Raw genomic sequence first — 19,283 nt, forward strand, 5'->3', positions numbered from 1 at the left:
GGGGCGCACCTAGGCCGGCCTCCTCTCCCTATCTTTTATATAAGGGGGGTTCTATAAGACACACCAATTGCTCCAAGCCATGTGCGGCGCCCCCTCCACAGTTTACGCCTCCGGTCATATTCTCGCGGTGCTTAGGTGAAGCCCTGCGCGGATCACATCACCATCTCCTTCACCACACCGTCGTGCTAATGGAACTCATCTACTCCTTCGACCCTCTGCTGGATCAAGAGCTCGAGGGATGTCATCACGCTGAACGTGTGCAGAACTCAGAGGTGCCGTACGTTCGGTACTCGATCGGTCGGAACGAGAAGACGTTCGACTACATCAACCGCGTTAAGCAAACGCTTCCGCTTTCGGTCTACGAGGGTACGTGGACACACTCTTCCCCTCTCTTTTCTATGCATCTCCTAGATAGATCTTGCGTGAGTGTAGGAAAATTTTGAAATTGCATGCTACGTTCCCCGGCAGTGGTATCCGAGCCAGGTCTATGCGTAGATGATATGCACGAGTCGAACACAAAGAGTTGTGGGCGGTGATCGTCATACTGCTTACCACTAATGTCTTATTTTGATTCGGCGGTATTGTTGGATGAAGCGGACCGGACAACCTTACATGACCGCGTTCATGAGACCGGTTCTACCGACAGACATGCAACTAGTTTTGCATAAAGGTGGCTGGTGGGTGTCTGTTTCTCCAACTTTAGTTGAATCCAGTTTGACTGTGGCCGGTCCTTGTGAAAGTTAAAACAACAAACTTGATAAATCACCGTTGTGGTTTTTTTTACCGTAGGTAAGTAAGGTTCTTGGTAGAAGCCCGTAGCAGCCACATAAAACTTGCAACAACAAAGTAGAGGACGTCTAACTTGTTTTTGCAGGGCTTGCTTGTGATGTGATATGGTCAAGACATGATGTGATAAACGTTGATGTATGAGATGATCATGTTTTGTAGAAGTTATCGGCAACTGGTAGGAGCCATATGGTTGTCGCTTTATTGTATGAAATGCAAATGCCATGTAATTGCTTTACTAGCAACAGTTGGCGAGACGACCACGACGCTACGATGGAGATCAAGGTGTCAAGCCGGTGACGATGGAGATCATGATGTTGCTTTGGTGATGAAGATCAAAAGAACAAGATGATGATGGTCATATCACGTCATATATTTTGATTGCATGTGATGTTTATCTTTGTGCATCTTATTTCCGAATTCCACAGCTGAATTGCTATGGATGAATGCATATCATATCATCAGGGACCAAAAGACTGAAACCCACTTTGCAACATGGTTTCAAACAGGCTAAGTTAGTCGGTACTGAAGTCGTGAAGGAAGCACCTTCAGCTCACCTGGTTTGTCAAAGAGAACAGGAAGCAAGCGTGTGTATGCTTGTTATAACTAGGGAAAAAATGGTGCACCAGCCGGGAATCAAACCCGGGTCTGTATCGTGGCAGGGTACTATTCTAGCACTAGACCACTGGTGCCTTCGATGAGTGTTAATTCGAGGGAACCGAACTAATCATGATTAGTAGGTGTGCCTCTTCGATTGTAGCTTCTACAGAAATCAGTCTTTGTACACATTTTCCTTCCTGAGAATACTTGTTCAGCCACTAGTTCCTTGCCATCCTGCTAAATTTTCTCTCCCTCTTCAGTAGTGAAACATCTGATTGGTACTCTCACTCTGTAGTGCCAAATTTCAGACCATCATCCACTGGACTTGTAGTAAGAGAATCACCAGCTGAATCTTGGTTACTCTGCACACGTATCGGATGAAGGCCGCAAATCCGCCTCAATGAAAAACGAAGTTAAGCTTGTGATCCATGGACCGGTGGGTGTTTGTATAAAAGCTTTGAGCTGTGAAGCAAAAACTTTGAGTGATCGAAAGCTTGGGATGTGTGTGATTAAGGAGGGAGGTTTGTTGGTTAAACAAGTTCAAAAGAGATGAAATGTACCTGCATTCCAAATACATTGTGGCATTTGTAGAATTGAATCATGCATAGTTTCAAAGAGAATCGGTTGCCACAATGTAAAAAGTTGATGCAAAAAAAAAGATTTTGTGTAGTCTGTCGGACAACCTCTGAGCCACCCTGCACCAATGGCTTCTTCGAGTGGTGATTATCAAGTTAGGCCAAAAGCCTAAGCTTGGGGGAGTACGTATTTCCATCGACATTACTTTTACGTTCTCACATTTCATTCCAGTTGTCGGTGTCCACACTTTTTCATTGTATTATTCATGCTAGATTTTTCTCTCGCTTTCTTTTTGTGTGTTTGAAAAACTTTGAGAAAATACAAAAAGATTTCCTACTTCTTTTTGATTTTTTTTCTAGTGTAGTTAGTTGTAGTATTTAAAAAGAAAACCCAATTTTTTTCCTTGTTCTTCTTTTGCTTGTTGGGAGCTTTTCCGTGTAAATAGTTTTTCTCATTTTTGTTTTTCCCTTTTATTGTCTCGTTCAAGAAAACAAAAAACTCCAAAAATATTTCAGTGTGTTTCTCTGAATTTCTTTTTCTTTCTACTGAGTCATACCGAGGGGAAGACCACGATGAAAATGTTGAGTGGCTCTCATATGCATTACTGTTGATCCAATAAAGAGCCCATATTACCTTGTATTCTCCTTTCGAATAAAATGGTTGAAGATTCCAGCTTAGTCGACGGCCTTGTTGCACTATTATTATTTTCACATCGTTCGATCGTGCAAGTGAAAGGTAATAATGATGATATTTGATTAACTCGTGTGGCAGAGAGAAACGGGTATGAACTCGACTTGTTCTGTTTTTGTAAATATGTTTAACCTAGTATCCATGATTCAACCTATCATTATCAAACATGTTTGCAATGACAATAGAGATTATAATTTCTCATGGCATGCATAAGTAGCTAGGAATGGATAATGATTTATCTTGGATGTCAGCATTGCGTGAAAATGATTGTGATGTAGTATGATGATATGGTATCCTCCTCTGAATGTTCGAGTGGCTTGACTTGGCACATGTTCATGCATGTAGTTGAATCAAACCAACATAGCCTCTATGATATTTATGTTCATGGTGTTCATATCCTACTCATGCTAGCAGTATCCAATGTTACTTATGCATAATGCATGTTCATGACCGTTTTCGCTCTCTAGTTGGCCGCTTCTCAACCTAATTGCTAGCCTTCGCCTGTACTAGACGGGAATTCTGCTTGTGCATCAAAACCATGAAACCCAATTTATTCCAGATGAGTCCACCATACCTACCTATATGCGGTATTACCCTGTCGTCCTAAGTAAATTTGCATGTGCCACCTCTAAATACTTCAAATAAATATCCTTTTTTGTGTGCCTGGATTGTTCATAGAGCGACAAGAGGTAGTCAGTATCTTCCATGATAAGAGGGTTATTCTCATGATGAGTGTTTATTCACTCGTCCTTACACGAGAGGGGCGGTAATACGGATTCCCAGTCCCGAATTCAAATTGCAATTAATTAAACCCCCCCTCCCCGACTGTTGTTGGTATGGACGACACCCGTTGTTTGGGCAAGCCGTGGAGTGTGATTGTTGGTGGAGGGGGAGTAAACCTTACTTTTATTGCTTGAGAACTGCCACTAATGTGTTTAGTATGGAAGATACCGATAACTAATGGCCGTGAAGTAAACAAGAAGGGTGCATTTCTCAAAATTTTATTTTCCTCTGTTTTAAAAACTTGAGCTCTGGCACAGCTGCAAATCACTGCATCCCTCTGCGAAGGGACTATCTATTTACTTTTATGTTGTGTCATCATCTTCTCAAATAAGCACCCGAACCTGAGAGCACTATTGTCATCCTCATGCATTGTTTGTAGCTAATGTTGGGTGCATCATGACTGGATCTTTCCTACCACGAATTACAATGTTTAGTCGCTACTTGAACTTTGGAGGTGCTCTGCATTTATGTTTTGCGGTCTCAGAAAGGGCTAGCGAGATACTAATATTGTCATATTATATCATGGTAGTTTTGACTACGTGTTGTTGTTTGGGATATCTTATTATTGCTCACTAGCTGATTATGCCATTGATACGAGTTAATATAATTTTTAAGAGTTATTTTCGACATGGTTAGTTATAATCTTGGCTGAAAACCTGGGTGCTACTTAAGCTTATTTATGTAAACAAGAGCAAAAGAGTTCGTAAAAGTTTTTCTTTTTCACTTTCAGTTTATCAACTAAATTGCTTGAGGATAAGAAAATGTTTAAGCTTGAGGGAGTTGATAGGTCTCCATCGTATCTACTTTTCCTAACGCTTTTCGTCTTGTTTTGGACTCTAATTTACATGATTTGAATGAAACTAACCCAGACTGACGCTGTTTTAAGCAGAATTACCATGGTGTTGTTTTTGTGCAGAAATAATAGTTCTCGGATTGGAACGAAACTTTGCGAGGAATTTTTATATGAATAAAGATAATTTATGGAGCCAAGAACCACCGGAGGGGGCACCTGGGTGGGCACAACCCACCAGGGCGCCCCCTCTAGGCGCGCCCAGGTGGGTTGTCCCCACCTGGTGGCCCTGCAGACCCTGAATCCGATGCTATAAAATCACATATTTCCAAAAAAATGGAGAAAGAATTAGCGCGTTTCACAAGACGGAGCCACCGTCATCTCTTGTTCTTCATCGGGAGGCCAGATCCGGAGTCCGTTTGGGGCTCTGGAGAGGGGGATCTTTGATCTTCATCATCACCAACCCTACTCCATCGCTAATTCCATGATTCTCACCACTGGGAGTGAGTAATTCCTTCATAGGCTCGCTGGTCCGTGGGGAGTTGGATGAGATTCATCATGTAATCGAGTTAGTTTTGTTAGGGTTTGATCCCTAGTATCCATTATGTTCTGAGATTGATGTTGCTATGACTTGGCCATGCTTAATGCTTGTCACTTTGGGCCCGGGTGCCATGATTTCAGATCTGAACTGTTTATGTTATCATCATTATATCTATGTTCTAGATCGGATCTTGCAAGTTATAGTCACCTACTACGTGTTATGATCCGGCAACCCCGGAGTGACAATAGTCGGGACACTTCCCGGTGATGACCGTAGTTTGAGGCGTTCATGTATTCACCATGTGCTAATGCTTTGTTCCGGTTCTCTATTAAATGGAGGCCTTAATATCCCTTATTTTCCATTAGGACCCCACTGCCACGGGAGGGTAGGACAAAAGATGTCATGCAAGTTCTTTCCATAAGCACGTATGACTATTTACGGAATACATGCCTACATTATATTTATGAGCTGGAGTGCCGCATCCCCCTAGGTTATGACTGTTATATGATGAATGTCATCCAACAAATCGCTGATCCAATGCCTACGATTTTCCTACATATTAATCTTGCTAAGTTACTACTGCTTATGTTGCTATCGTTACTGCTACAAAACTATTACTATCACTGTTACTATTACTATTGATGTTGCTACTACTATCAAAACTACCATATTACTTTGCTACTGATCACTTTGCTGCAGATAATTAATCTCGAGGTGTGATTGAATTTACAACTCAGCCGCTAATACTTGCAACTGTTGTTTGGCTCCCCTTGTGTCAAATCTATAAATTTGGGTTGAATACTCTACCCTCGAAAACGATTGCTATCCCCTATACTTGTGGGTTATCAATACTCCAATGTCACCACAAGTATCCGTGGGTCAATTATATGAAATGCATCAAGTAACTTTAGATTCATAATATCCAATCCAACACAAAGGACCTCAAAGAGTGCCCCAAGATTTCTACCGGAGAAACAAGGAGGAAACTGTGCATCAACCACCATGCATAGATTACCCCAATGTCACCTGGAGAATCCGCGAGTTGAGTGCCAAAACATACATCAAGTGAATGAATAGAACACTCCATTGTCACCACGGGTATCCCACGCAAGACATACATCATGTGTTTTCAAATCCATAATAGTATTCAATCCGATAATAGTGAAACCTCAAAGATAAAACTCAATTCATCACAAGAATGTAGAGGGTGAGAAACACCATATGATCCAACTATAATAAGAAAGCTCGCGGTACATCAAGATCGTGCCATATCAAGAACATGAGAGAGAGAGAGAGGGAGAGAGAGAGAGAGAGAGAGAGAGAAAGAGAAAGAGAGAGAGAGAGCTCAAAAACATAGCTGCTAGTACATACCCTCAGCCCCGAGGGTGAACTACTCCCTCCTCGTCATGGACACTGCCGGGATGATGAAGATGGCCTCCGGTGATGGTTTCCCCCTTCGGCAGGGTGCCGGAACAGGCTTAGATTGGGTTTTCATGGATACAAAGGCTTGCGGCGGCGAAACTCCCGATCTATGTTTCTTTTCTGGGGTTTCGATATTTATAGGAATTTTTGGCGTCGGTCTCACGTCAAGGGGGTCCACGAGGCAGCGGTAACCTAGGGGGCGCTCCCTCCACCCTTGCCGCTTCCTCATTAAGCTTCTGGTCTAACTTTTATGCTTCGGGGTTATCTTTTGGTCCATAAAAAATCACCGTAAATTTTCAGCCTATTCCGAGAACTTCTATTTCTACACAAAAAACGACACCACGGTAGTTCTGCTCAGAACAGCGTTAGTCCGGGTTAGTTATAATCAAATCATACCAAAACCATACAAAATTGTTGTAAACATGGCATGAATACTTCATAAGTTATAGATACGTTGGAGACGTATGAACATCCCCAAGCTTAATTCCTACTCGTCCTCGAGTAGGTAATGATAAAAGAAATAATTTATCAAGTGTGAATGCTAGATAGTGCACTAGTTTGATCAATGATAATTTCAATCACCTTTTCTATCATCATTATAGATCATAAACGGTAGCTCATCTCGTAAAACTTCTCATGATCAAGTAGCAATCTATTCACATGTTAAAGCATAGATCATAAACTTTCTTGAAAACTAACAAACTAAGTTCTCAGTCATCAAACAATTGCAATTCATATTATTTTCAGGAAGGGTCTATGTAAGAGTTTTGATTTAGCAAATCCCACATACTCAACTATCATATAGTCTTCCATGATTGCTACCACTCAAAGCATATTTTTAGAACAAATAGCACCCATTGAACACAGAGAAAGATAGGGCCTTAATGTTTCGCGTCCCAACTTATTTATCATATAGATAATTGTCAACAATGATAATTTATGATCAAATATATTTGAATGGCCATATATGCTTAGATCTTTCCCCATCACATGGTGCTTACCAACTAATTAAAGAGTAGGTTGGTATGAGAAGGAATACTGCCGAACCCTGCATGAAAGTAAAAGATAAGCCCTTCGCAGAGGGAAGCAGGGATTTGTAGAGGTGTCGGAGCTCGAAGCTTTTAAAACAGAGATGAATATAATTTTGAGAAGTATGCTTTCATTGTCAACGTAACGACCGAGAGTTCTCACTATCTTCCATGCTAGACACATTATAGGCGGTTCCCAAACAGAAAGGTAAAGTTTTTACTCGCCCTCCACCAACAATCACACTCCACGGTTGATCCTAAACAAAGGATACCGTTCATAGAAACAACAGTCTTGGGGGAGTTTTGTTTGATGATTATATTTTGATTTGATTTCGAGCATGGAACTGGGCATCTTGATTACCAGCCACTTTCTCGTGAATGACAAGTGAATCAACACTCATAGTGAGAATAACCCACCTAGCATGGAAGATACTGACAGCCCCTGGTCGCTACATGAGCGATTCGGGCATACAAAACAAATTATTATTTGTAGGTTTAGAGTTTGGCACATGAAAATTTACTTGGAACGACATATGGTGGACACTCATGGAAGAAACTTGGTTCAAGGATTTTGGATGCACAAGCAGTATTCCCTCTTAGTACAGAAATTTTGGCTAGCAAAATATTCTAAATAGCTAGCACCACATGTTGGAGGATCCATAACAATATAACTTCTATACAAATATACCCAAGCATAACTCATTATGTTGTCTTCCTTGTTCAACTTCAACTAATTTTCTCAAGTTAGAAAATAATTAATATGGCTCACAATCATAGAAGATGTCCTAGATAGTATATTTATATGTGAAATCTCGCTTCCTTCAATATTCTTTCATGAATTGTTCAAGTGACCAATGTTGAGTTTGCCAACTCTTAATAAATTTTACGACCTATACTTCTTATATGTGAAGTCATTAATCCCCATGGTACAAGCATATGAAACATATATAATTTTAGATTTATGATATTCAATTCATTCAACCATTTACTCATAGGATATAAGTGAAGCACATGAGTAAATGACAAACTACTACAAAAATATATAAGTGAAGATCAACGAGTAGTTCAATAATTATGTAGTTATGTGAAGACTCTCTCTCATTTAAAATTTTCAGATCTTGGGATATTATTAAAAAAACAAGAAAAACAAAGTAGAATGGCATTGCAAGGATAGCACATATCATGTGAAGAAGCAAAAACTTAGGCTCAACCAGAACTGACAAATAGTTGTTGAAGAAGAAAGGTGGGATGCCAACCGGGGCATCCCCTAGCTTAGATGCTTGAGACTTCTTGAAATATTAACTTGGGATGCCTTGGGCATCCCCAAGCTTGAGCCTTTGTGTCTCCTTAATTCCTCTTATATCACGGTTTTCCTAAATCTTAAAAACTTCATACACACAAAACTCAACAAGAACATGTGAGATAAGTTAGTCTAAATCCATGCAAAACCTTATCATTCTCTACTGTAGAAAATCACTAAAATTATAATTTGACATTGCATACTAAATTCCTCTACATATTTAATACTCCCATCCTCAAATAAAATCATTACACAAGCAAACATATGCAAACAATGCAATCATAACATTAATTTGTCTAAAGAGAACAGTCTCTAAAGGATGAGGTAGGATCCATACTTATTTCACTCAAAATATTCTAAAATTTGACCACACTGTAGAGAATTTATCATTGCATATTGTATCAAAATTTCAAGATTTTATTACATTCTGACTTTTCTAGGGAAATTTTTGGAATAGCGATAAACTTTCTGTTTTGAAACAGCAACTCATATACTTGTGAATTGTGCATGGTGAAGGCTATCCTTGACACTTTTATTGAAATAAAAGATACTAAAACTTATTCTAAATAACAGCAAGAAAATCTAAACAAAATAAAATGACGCTCCAAGCAAAACACATATCATGTGACGAATAAAAATATAGTTCCAAGTGAGGATACCGATAATGTTGAAGCCGAAAGAGGGGATGCCTTCCGGGGCATCCCCAAGCTTAGTTGCTTGGATCTTCCTTGAATATTACCTTGGAGTTCCTTGGGCATCCCCAGTCTTCGGGTCTTGTCACTCCTTATTCTCCTCATATTGATAGCTCACCCAAAACTTGAAAACTTCAAACACACAAAACTTAACGGAACTTCGTGAGATGGGTTAGTGAAACAAAGCAAATTACCACTTTTAAGTATTGTTGTAAACTCAATATAATTTTAAATTGGTGTTATTTATACTGTATTTTAACTTCTCAATGGTTCATACTCCTCGATACTACCCATAGATTCATCAAAATCAGCAAACAAGAAAACAAAAACAAAATCTGTCTAAAACAAAACAGTCTGTAGTAATCAGGAAACTTCATATACTTCTGTAACTCCAAAATTCTGAAAAATTAGGACAACCTGGGTAATTTGTATATCAATCTTGTGTAAAAATTCAGATCAAAAGGACACTTATATGATTTTTGAAAATTGTTTTACTAGGCGCAAAAGTTTCTGTTTTTCAGCAAGATCAAATCAACTATCACCATAGATCATCCCAAAGGTCTTACTTGGCACTTTATTGAAACAAAAGATATAGAACATGATTACTATAGTAGCCTAATCATGTGAACACACAAAACAGTAGGTATAAATATCGGGTTGTCTCCCAACAATCACTTTTCTTTAATGTCTTTTTAGCTAGGCATGATGATTTCAATGATGCTCACATAAACGATGAGAATTGAAACACAATGGGAGCATCATGAAGCATATGACTAGCACATTTAAGTCTAACCAACTTCCTATGCATAGTGATTTTGTGAGCAAACAATTTATGGGAACAAGAATCAACTATCATAGGAAGGCAAAATAAGCATAACTTCAAAACTTTCAACACATAGAGAGGAAACTTGATATTATTGCAATATGTAAAAGCATATGCTCCCCTCTCATAGTAATTTTTAGTAGCGTCATGAATGAATTCAACAATATAACAATGACATAAAGCATTCTTTTCATGATATACATGCATAAAAAATTTACTACTCTCCACATAAGAAAATTTATTCTCATGAATAGTAGTGGGAGCATCATATGAAACTTGAATACTATAAATTATGACAATAATTATCACTACTTTTTATAACATAAGTATCATCACAATAATCATCATAAGTAGCAACTTTGTTCTTATCATAGTCAATTGAAACCTCTTCTCAAATAGTGGAATCATTACTAAATAAAGCCATGACCTCTCCAAATCCACTTTTATCATTATAATAAGATTCAACACCCTCCAAAATAGTGGGATCAATACTACCTAAAGTTGACGCTCTTCCAAACCCACTTTCATCAATATAATCATCATAAATAGGAGGCATTCTTTCATCATAATAAATGTTCTCATCAAAACTTGGGGGACTAAAAATACAATCTTCATCAAACATTGCATCCCCAAGCTTGTGGGTATGCATATCATTAGCATCATGGATATTCAAAGAATTCATACTAACAACATTGCAATCATGCTAATCAGTCAAAGATTTAGTGCCAAACATTTTATTAACTTCTTCCTCTAGCAATTGAGAACAATTTTCCTTTCCATCATTTTCACGGAAGACATTAAAAAGATGAAGCATATGAGGCAACCTCAATTCCATTTTTTAGTTTTCTTGCAAGATCTAAAGATATACCTTCAAGCATTCCATTTTCAACTAAAAGGTTCAATTGCAAGATCTAAAGATATACCTTCAAGCACTCACCTCCCCAGCAACGGAGCCAGAAAAGAGCTTGATGTCTACAACACAACCTTCTTGTAGACTCCTGTTGGGCCTCAAAGAGTAGAGTTTTGTAGGACAATAGCAATTTTCCCTCAAGTGGATGACCTAAGGTTTATCAATCTGTGGGAGGCGTAGTATGAAGATGGTCTCTCTCAAACAACCCTGCAACCGAATAACAAAGAGTCTCTTGTGTCCCCAACACACCCAATACAATGGTAAACTGTATAGGTGCACTAGTTCGGCGAAGAGATGGTGATACAAGTGTAAGATGGATGGTAGAAATATATTTTTATAATCTGAATTAATAAAAACAGTGAGGTAACTAGTAACAAAAAATGAGCAAAAAGGGTATTGCAATGCTTGAAAACAAGGCCTAGGATTCATACTTTCACTAGTGCAAGTTCTCTCAACAATGATAACAAAATTGAATCATAGGTCAATCCCTCAACGTGCGACAAAGAGTCACTCCAAAGTTCCTATCGCAGAGAACATAAGATGAAATTGCTTGTAGGGTACGAAACCACCTCAAAGTTATTCTTTCCGATCAATCCATTGAGCTATTCCCATAAGCATCACAAACATCCCTAGAGTTCATAGTAAAATAACACCATATGACAGACATCAATCAACCCTAATGTCACCTAGATACTCCAATGTCAGCACAAGTATATGTGGGTCAATTATACGATATGCATCAAACAACTTCAGATTCATAATATTGAATCCAACACAAAGAACTTCAAAGAGTGCCCCAATATTTCTAGCGGAGGAACAAGGATGAAAACATGCATCAACACTTATGCATAGATTACCCAAATGTCACCTCGGGAATACTCGAGTTGAGTTCCAAAACATACATCAAGTGAATCAATAGAACACCCCATGTTTGTCACCACGGGTATCTCACGCAAGACATACATCATGTGTTCTCAAATCCATAATAGTATTCAATCCGATAATAATGAAACCTCAAAGGTAAAACTCAATTCATCACAAGAAGGTAGAGGGGGAGAAACACCATATGATACAACTATAATAACAAAGCTCGCGGTACATCAAGATCGTTCCATATCTAGAACATGAGCGAGAGAGAGAGAGAGAGATCAAACACATAGCTACTGGTACATACCCTCAGCCCCGAGGGTGAACTACTCTCTCCTCATCATGGAGACCACCATGATGATGAAGATGGCCTTTGGTGATGGTTTCCCCCTCCGGCAAGGTGCCGGAACGGGCTTGGATTGGTTTCTCATGGATACAGAGGCTTGCGGCGGCGGAACTCCCGATCTAGGTTTCTTTTCGGGGGTTTTGGTACGTATAGGAATTTTTGGCATCGGTCTCACGTCAAGGGGGTCCACGAGTGTGGGAGTCCTGGACTAGGGGGTCCTCGGGCGTCCGGTCTATTGATGTGGGCCGGACTGATGGCCGTGAAGATACAAGATTGAAGATTATCTCTCATGCCCGGAGGGGACTCCCGTATGCGTGTATGGCAAGTATAGGTGTCCAGATATCTTATTCCTTTCTGTAAAACCGACTTTGTACAACCCTAGGCCCCTCCGGTGTCTATATAAACCGGAGGGTAGATCGGAGGCAGGATCACAACATTGCTAGGCTAGCTAATCTAGGGTTAGCCAAATAGATCTCGAGGTAGATCAACTACTGTAACCCCAATACCCTCAAATATAATCAAGCAGGAGTAGGATTTTACCTCCATTAATAGGGCCCGAACCTGGGTAAACACTGTGTCCTTTGTCCATAGTTACCATTGGTCCTCCGACGTACAACTTGGGCCCCCCTACCCAAGATATGCCGGTTTTGACACCAACATTGGTGCTTTCATTGAGAGCTCCGATGTATCGTTGACAAAAGGATCGATTACTCACCTCTTCATCAACAATTATGCTGCGTCCATGGAAACCTTTCTCCCTAGGCAAGTCTTTGTGTTTGGTGGCTTTGTGCTTCGCGCCAACTCAATCTGCCGCCTCAAGCAGGTCGACAGTTATGCCTCCGGCCAACAGATATGGTCTGGAAACCTGAACTATGTTGCTGACATCGGAGGAGATCTTGTCTTCCACGGGTTCGCAGCCCCGGCTTCCACTTTGTGTCCCCTGCAAGGAGACTCTTCGGATCCCCTATGATCCCGTCCAGGGTGAGGGAGTCCTGGATTAAGGGGTCCTCGGCCGTCTATCCTATGTGACATGGGCCGGACTGATGGGCCATGAAGATACAAGACAGAAGACTTCTTCCCGTCTTCGGATGGGACTCTCCTTTGCATGGATGACAAGCTTGGCGTTCAGATATGTAGATTCCTTTCTCTGTAACCTACTTTGTACAACCCTAGTACCCTCCAGTGTCTATATAAACTGGAGGGTTTAGTCCATAGAGGCAATCATAATCATAATCATAATCATACAGGCTAGACTTCTAGGGTTTTAGCCATTACGATTTCGTGGTAGATCAACTCTTGTAACACTCATATTCATCAAGATCAATCAAGTAGGAAGTAGGGTATTACCTCCATAAAGAGGGCCCGAACCTGGGCAAACATCGTGTCCCCCGCCTCCTGTTACCATCAACTTTAGACGCACAGTTCGGGACCCCCTACCTAAGATCCGCCGGTTTTGACACCGACATTGGTTCTTTCATTGAGAGTTCCGCTGCATCGTCACCAAAAGGTTTGATGGCTCCATCGATCATCTACAACAATGCAGTCGAGGGGGAGGTTTTTCTTCCCGGATAGATCTTCGTATTCGGCGGCTTCACACTGCAGGCCAACTCACTTGGCCATCTAGAGCAGATCGATAGCTACGCCCCTGGCCATCAGGTCAGGTTTGGAAGCTTGAATTACGTTGCCATATCCGCGGGGACTTGATCTTTGACGGATTCGAGCCCATGCCAGCCGCTTCCTGCCACCGCGATGAACATGACCTAAATCTGTCATCGGACCGTGCCCAGGAGATAGCGCCTGTAACTGCTCTGGCCCTGGATCCGGAGCAGATTGCGCCGTCCGAGGACAGGAAGCTCAACCCCGTCGCGGAAGCCGCAGACCCAGCGATGTTAGAGCCGCACACAGATCCAACCTCGAGTGGGGCCTGTGTCACCGGAACCTCGGATTCGTCTCCGGCCATAGGTTCCGAACCGCGTGCATCCTCGCCCATCGAACCTGATCAGGCGCCGATTGTTGAATTCAGTTACATGGACATCTTCCGGCACTCACCTTTAGGCGATGTGCTAAACCCATTAAAAGCCCGCTCCTTATCAGGGGATTCTCAGCCGAACTATATCCGGTTTGGATTGGAAGCTAATGATGGAGAATTCCACTTCCCACCCACCACCCACTTCATAGCCACTGTTGAAAACTTAACCTACATGGTCGATTACGGCTCCGAAGACACCAATGGTATGGACGACAATGCCGGAGAGGAGCAGGCACAAAAACCATCGCTTACAGGGCGCTGGACAACTACCTCCTTGTATGACGTATACATGGTGGATACACCCAAAGAGAACATCGACGACAATGAGATGGATCCAGTCGAGGATAAGTCTCCTGAGATACAGCCGAAGCACTGACGTCAGCGGCGCTGTTCTAAACCATGCCATGGAAAAAACAGCAATACCGGCACAGGAGAAAATAATAGTCCGGACGACGCTGAAGATAACGAAGACCCCGTTGAGCCAACTTCCGAACAGGATGAACGGGAGGATGGGCGAGTCAGCCCTAATGAACAGGCCATTAACGAAGACTCGGAGGATAGTAATTATCTTCCACCCTCCAAGGATGAGGCAACCCTTGGCGATGAAGACTTTATCGTTCCTGAGGAGCCCGTCGATCAGGAGCGCTTTAAGCGCCGGCTAATAGCCACTGCAAGGAGCCTGAAAAAGAAGCAACAACAGCTTCAAGCTGATCAAGATCTACTCAATGACAGATGGACTAATCTCCTGGCAGCCGAGGAATACGGCCTCAAGCGCCCAATCAAAAGTTACCCGAAACACAAATTGTTACCCTTGTTCAATGACGAGGCACTGGAGCCCGTCCTACCAGCGTGTAATGCGGCTGACCAACCACCACGTGGCCGGGACAAAGTGTCAACTCAAGCCGAACACCAGCCCACACTACCTCACCGTAAAAACAGAGACACAACAGCTAGGGGATACACATATGACCTGCGGCATGACCTGGAAAATAGAGCAGGTTAGACCAGATCGATCTATGGATTGCGGGGGCGTGCCCGATGCGCAATGATGGCCATCCGGCCGGACGTTACAAACATAACCACGCCCAGGCCGAAAACCGCAGACGAACTCCATCCGAGCTACGTCATGACTTGGCCCGATATAGAGGCACCACACACCCCCTCTGCTTCACTAATGAAGTAATGGAACATGAATTCCCGGAAGGGTTTAAACCCGTGAACATCAAATCATATGATGGGACAACAGACCCCGTGGTATGGATTAAGGATTTCCTCCTCCATATTCATATGGCCACAGTGATGATCTTCACGCCATCAAATACCTCCCGCTAAAACTCAAGGGACCTGCTCGACACTGGTTGAACAGTTTGCCCAAAAACTCAATTGGCAGCTGGGAAGACTTGGAAAGACGCCTTCCTCGACAACTTCTAGGGTACATATGTCCGACCTCCGGATGCCGACGACTTAAGTCACATAGTTCAAGAGCCCGGAGAGTCAGCCAGGAAATTCAGGACTAGGTTCTTAACTAAAAAGAACCAGATCATCGACTGTCCGGATGCCGAAGCCCTAGCGTCCTTTAAACATAGCATCTGTGACGAATGGCTCGCCCGACACCTCGGCCAAGAAAAGCCGAAGTCTATGGCAGCCCACACGATGCTTATGACAAGCTTCTGCGCAGGCGAGGATAGCTGGCTAGCCTGTAGCAATAACAATACAAGCGAACATGGCACTTCTGAAGCCAGAAATAGCAACGGCAAGCCCCGACGCAACAGACACAAGCGTCGAAGCAATGGTGACAACACCGAGGACACGACGGTCAACATCGGATTCAGTGGCTCTAAGTCCGGTCAGCGGAAGAAGCCATATAAAAGAAACAATCCGGGCTCGTCCAGCTTGGACCGCATACTCGATCGTCCATGTCAAATCCACTGCACTCCTGATAAAGCAACCAATCATACCAACAGATACTGTTGGGTTTTTAAATAGGCCGACAAGTTAAATGCCGAGAACAAGGAGAAGGGGTCGCAAAGCAAGGACGATGACGAGGAGCCCCGGCCACCAAAAACAGGGGGACAGAAGAAGTCCCCTCCCCCCCAAGTTAAAACGGTGAACATGATATACGCTACCCATATCCCCAAGAAGGAGCGCCAGCGCATGCTCACGGACGTCTACGTGATGGAGCCAGTCGCCCCAATGTTCAACGCATGGTCGTCCTGTCTGATCACTTTCGATCGCAGAGACCATCCGACCAGTATCCGACATGGCGGTTCAGCCGCACTGGTCCTTGACCCAATCATTGATGGATTCCATCTTACGCGAGTCCTCATGGACGGTGGCAGCAGCCTGAACCTGCTCTATCAGGATACAATGCACAAAATGGGTATTGACCCCTCAAGGATCAAGCCCACAAAAACCACCTTTAAAGGAGTCATACCGGGTGCAGAGGCCCGCTGTATGGGCTCAATCACACTAGGGGTGGTCTTCGGATCCCCGGACAACTTCCGAAGCAAAGAGTTGATCTTCGATATCGTCCCCTTCCGCGGTGGCTATCACGCACTGATAGGACAAACCGCATTCACTCGATTCAATGCGGTGCCACACTACGCTTATCTCAAGCTCAAGATGCCCGGACCACGCGGTGTCATAACAGTCAATGAAAACACGAAACGCTCGCTCCGCACCAAGGAGCATACCGCTGCCCTCGCAGCAGAAGCACAGAGCGGCCTTTTTAGACAGGACCTTAATTCGGCGTCCAAGCTCCCGGACACTGTCAAACGAGACCGAACCGCATTCATACCGTGCTTACATAACTACGCACTCAAAATACCATGGTCATAGACGGAGGCACATCTAGATCGTGGTGCATAATACGGCTCAACCTCCCCTGGACCCACATAATTTTCAGGTGGTCTCTTTAAACGATCGTTATGCCTATTTTAAAGACCCGCACGCAGCTCTCCCTTGGTCGTAGCATGTTAAATAGCCCTGTTGCTTATCGCACTACTTTTACAAATACGCTTTGACATATTAATCAAAACTATAATGGAAAATAGTTTGTGGCCCAATTTCTGCGTCATTAGCCTATTACTTCATTTTTCTTGATATTCTTATCAATTGCACCCGTACACTCTGGTACGCCTTAATTCTCCAGGGGCTTCATTACGCCCCATAATACGGCAACAAAGTCCGAACACTTTTTTACAGTATAGTTCGGCACCCCGAACTTTAGCATTATATGCATCGGCTCCGAATCATGTCTTTGGTCAATAGTTGGGTTGCCCGGCTCCTGTGCTTACTACCTTACGTTCCTCTATATCAGCTAGGGTAGTAAAGGGAGAACTACTGCGATTGTGTCCTGGTTGATCCGTATGAGCACCTCATTAGACAAAGCCGAAAACTGACTGTCATGATGTGGCGTGAGCCGGTCAGCTGTTCGAGAAGTTACAAATCTTTTGCGATTTTTTCTGCATTATGTGATGAATCGGTTTTTATCCGATCAGGTGTTTACAAGACCCCAAGTTCGGACTTACGAACACTAGGGGCTGCGCCTAAATTTCTATTTGTCAAACTCCTATGGCTAAGTGAGGGTGATAAAGTCACATAGTCCAATTGCCTGGTTCGTTACGCTAAACACCTCCTTTAAGGACCAAACTTTGGGATAAAGAGTGTTTAGATTCATCTCGAACACCCCTGTACTACCTACGTGGGGGATGAAGCCGACGACTGGCCAACTCTCAGATTTAACAAAACGACAGCACAGGAGGTAAAATTTTAAATAAAATACAAGCATTATATTACATCACGACCTTGTTTCTTAGTACAGGACATGATAACATGAATGTATTCATTCAAAAATCATATCCTTAGCACATTGCTCCGCCACAATGCGGGATCCCTCTAGAACATCATCAAAATACCGCTCGGGCGTGCAGTGCTCCTTGCCAGCGGGCAGTCCTTCGGTCGCGAGCTTGACGACATTCATCTTCGCCCACTGAACTTTGACACGGGCGAAGGCCATCCGCGCACCTTCGATGCAGACCGACCGCTTGAGGACGTCAATCCGGGGGCAGGCATTGACCAGCTGCTTCACGAGCCCGAAGTAGCTGCTGGTTATGGCTTCAGTAGACCACATCCGGACTATCAACTCCTTCATGGCCAGTTCGGCCACCCTATGCAGTTTGACCAGCTGTTTCAGCTGATCGCTAAAGGGCGCCGGATGTTCTGGCGCAACGTATTATGACCAGAATAGCTTCTCTGTCGATCTCCCCTCTTCGGCTCGGAAGAACTCCATAGCGTCGGAAACACTGCGCGGCAGATCCGCAAACGCCCCTGGAGAACTCCAAATCCGGGTTAGTAAGAGATACCTCTTCTTCACATATTTGCTTTGCATAATGAAGGCCTTAACCGCTGTAATTTTCCTGGCCTCTTGGATTTCTTGGAGGGCGCCCTGGGCTTCCACCCGGGCATCTTGCATGCTCTGGCGAGCCTTGGCGAGTTCGGTCTCTCGATCCTCAATATCGCTCTCCAAGGACTCACATTTCTTAACGGCGTCCTGGAACTCTTGCTGGACCTCATTTACCCTGGCCTCGTGTTTTTCACGGGCGGCTTGCTCCTTTGCCGCTTTCTTTTTGGCCTCGGCTAACTCCTTTTTGAGATCCTCCACCTTGGGCGCCGCCCCTACAAATAAAATGGCACTACGGTCATTACAAATCATCTATCCTTTCTGATATACAGAAGGTCATTGCATACCTTATTTATCCTCTAGCTGCTTTTTTACGCGGCCGAGCTCTTCCTCGGCCCGCTCCAGACTCTGCTTCAGTCCAGAAACCTCAACAATATGAGAGGTCGCAGCCAGTAACGACGGCTGCTTGTTCACATTGAGTCATCTGGTTAGTCTCTTGCGAAACTTGTTTGGTCCTCTGTCCGGCTTTTCTTTTCAAACACCGGACATTGTATCAGGGGCTACTGTCTATACTGTGACATTCTTTTTACAAAAATGTGTTGCTTACGTCAAAGCCTGTTAGAAGGCTTGTGCAGGCTTTGTTCAGTCCGCACTTCACGGACTGAATCCTCTCAATCACCGTACCCATAAAGGTACGG

Source organism: Triticum dicoccoides, chromosome 6B, assembly GCF_002162155.2.
Source record: "Triticum dicoccoides isolate Atlit2015 ecotype Zavitan chromosome 6B, WEW_v2.0, whole genome shotgun sequence".
In the NCBI taxonomy this organism is placed as follows: Eukaryota; Viridiplantae; Streptophyta; class Magnoliopsida; order Poales; family Poaceae; genus Triticum; species Triticum dicoccoides.